The following is a 3126-nucleotide window of genomic DNA, read 5'->3' on the forward strand; positions in this document are numbered from 1 at the left end:
TTGTTTTCGTTTGCGTTTCATTATTGTAAAAAAAAAAAGCATAAAGTGAAAAAAAAAACCAAAAAAAGAAGAAAAAAAACCAAAAAAAAAAAGAAATTATCTTCTTTATAATTATTGTCCTGTTCATATATTGTTATTTTTTCCACCTACAAGATTCGAGGACGAATCTTTTTTTGAAGAGGAGGAGAATGATACGTGTTTCAAATGTTCGTGATATGAAGAGTTCAAGAGTTATTTAGAAGATATTTTAGTTTACATTTTTAGAATATTCTATTTAATGTATTTTGATTTTGTTTATTTAATTACTAGATTGGGCCTTATGTTATGGGCTTTAGGGTTTTCTTTGTTTTAACCTAATAAGAGGTTATAAATACCTCCTTAGCTATTGTAGTCGTAGCATAGAATGATTTAGAGGTTTTAAACCTTTTTTGGTTTCGTGATGAAACCATGGTGTGGACAATTGAGGTTGAGGAGTCCCTCTCTTGTTGCATCGGAGAATTGGTTAGAAGGTTGAGGAGTCCCTTCGAATCAATTTCCAAACCATGGCGTTGACAAGTTAGGTTGAGGAGTCCCTTTCTTGTTGGGTCAAGAAATTGGGTAGAAGTAGAGTGATTCTCTTTGTATTCAATTTCAATCTATCATTTTTGTTTCTATTTCAATTTCAATGTATCTTTTTTATTCAAATTCAATTCTTGTCTTGTTTATCTTTTTATTTCTTTATCATTTGGTATTAGAGCTCAGGTATTAGATTAATTCTTATTAATCTATATTTGTTCTTCTTTTATCATTAAAAAACAAGAGTCCAGTGTATGTTGCGTCTTTCTTTAAGTTATTGTGTTCTTGTTTTCGTTTGCGTTTCATTATTGTTTAAAAAAAAAAGCATAAAGTGCAAAAAAAAAGGAAAAAAAAAGAAAGAAATTATCTTCCTTGTAATTATTGTCCTTTTCATATATTATTTTTTCCACCTACAAGATTCGAGGACGAATCTTTTTTGAAGAGGAGGAGAATGATACGTGCTTCAAATGTTCGAGATATGAAGAGTTCAAGTATTATTTAGAAGATATTAATTTACATTTTTAGAATATTTTAATTTAATGTATTTTGATTTTGTTTATTTAATTACTAGATTGGGTCTTATGTTTATGGGCTTTAGGATTTTTATTTGTTTTAACCTAATAAGAGGTTATAAATACCTCCTTAGCTATTGTAGTCGTAGCAGAGAATTTTTAGAGGTTTGAAAACCCCTTTTTGGTTTCGTGATGAAACCATGGTGTGGACAATTGAGGTTGAGGAGTCCCTCTCTTGTTACATCGGGGAATTGAATAGAAGGTTGAGGAGTTGATACGGATTTAAAAGGATAAACAAGACAAGAATTGAAATTGAATAAAAAAGATAAGTTGAAATTGAATACAAAGAGAATCACTCTACTTTATACCCAATTTCTTGACGCAACAAGAAAGGGACTCCTCAACCTAACTTGTCAACGCCATAGTTTGGAAATTGAATCGAAGGGACTCCTGATACATGCTTCAAATGTTCGTGATATGAAGAGTTCGAGTGTTATTTAGAAGATTTTATTAGTTTACATTTTTAGAATGTTTTAATTTAATTTGATGTATTTTGATTTTATTTATTTAATTATTAGATTAGGCCTTATGTTTATGGGCTTTAGGGTTTTCTTTGTTTTAACCTAATAAGAGGTTATAAATACCTCCTTAGCTATTTTAATCGTAGCATAGAATTTTTAGAGGTTTCAAAACCCCTTTTTGGTTTCGTGATGAAACCATGGTGTGGACAATTGAGGTTGAGGAGTCCCTCTCTTGTTGCATCGGAGAATTGGGTAGAAGGTTGAGGAGTCCCTTCGATTCAATTCCCAAACTATGGCGTTGACAAGTTAGGTTGAAGAGTCCCTTTCTTGTTGCGTCAGGAAATTGGGTAGAAAGTAGAGTGATTCTCTTTGTACTCAATTTCAATTTATCCTACTCAATTTCAATTTATCCTTTTTGTTTCTATTTCAATTATAATTTATCTTTTTTTTATTCAATTTCAATTCTTGTTTTGTTTATCTTTTTATTTCTTTATCATTTGGTATCAGAGCTCAGGTATTAGATTAATTCTTATTAATCTATATTTGTTCTTCTTTTATAAAAAAAAAAGTCTAGTGTCTGTTGTGTCTTTTTTTAAGTTCTTGTGTTCTTGTTTTCCGTTTGCGTTTTATTATTGTTGATTTTATTGTTTAAAAAAAAACAAAAAAAGCATACAGTGCAAAAAAAAAATATACAAGAGAGAAAAGAAAAAAAAAATTATCTTCTTTATAATTATTGTCCTTTTCATATACAATTTTACCTACAAGATTCGAGGACGAATCTTTTTTGAAGAGGAGGAGAATGATACGTGCTTCAAATGTTCGTGATATGAAGAGTTCGAGTGTTATTTAGAAGATTTTATTAGTTTACATTTTTAGAATGTTTTAATTTAATTTGATGTATTTTGATTTTATTTATTTAATTATTAGATTAGGCCTTATGTTTATGGGCTTTAGGGTATTTTAGAGAATTTTTAGAGGTTTGAAAACCCCTTTTTGGTTTCATGATGAAACCATGGTGTGGACAATTGAGGTTGAGGAGTCCCTCTCTTGTTACATCGGGGAATTGAATAGAAGGTTGAGGAGTCCCTTCGATTCAATTTCCAAACTATGGCGTTGACAAGTTAGGTTGAGGAGTCCCTTTCTTGTTGCGTCAAGAAATTGGGTATAAAGTAGAGTGATTCTCTTTGTACTCAATTTCAATTTATCCTACTCAATTTCAATTTATCCTTTTTGTTTCTATTTCAATTATAATTTATCTTTTTTATTCAATTTCAATTCTTGTCTTGTTTATCCTTTTAAATCCGTATCATTTGGTATCAGAGCTCAGGTATTAGATTAATTCTTATTAATCTATATTTGTTCTTCTTTTATCATAAAAAAAAAGATTCCAGTGTTTGTCGCGTCTTTCATTTTGTTCTTGTGTTCTTGTTTTCGTTTGCGTTTCATTATTTAAAAAAAAAGAAGAAGAAGAATAAAGTGAAAAAAAAAAAACAAAAAAAAGAAGAAGAAAAAAAAATTATCTTCCTTATAATTATTGT

At 29.4% G+C, this 3126-nt stretch overlaps 1 long non-coding RNA gene across 1 annotated transcript; it reads left to right on the top strand.

The window, feature by feature from the left end:
- On the top strand, window positions 1167-2652 carry LOC110262991. The gene is made up of 2 exons (XR_002348004.1): window positions 1167-1232; window positions 2566-2652. It is a non-coding gene; the product is annotated as an uncharacterized LOC110262991 (long non-coding RNA).

Source organism: Arachis ipaensis, chromosome B05 (assembly GCF_000816755.2).
Source record: "Arachis ipaensis cultivar K30076 chromosome B05, Araip1.1, whole genome shotgun sequence".
Taxonomy (NCBI): domain Eukaryota; kingdom Viridiplantae; phylum Streptophyta; class Magnoliopsida; order Fabales; family Fabaceae; genus Arachis; species Arachis ipaensis.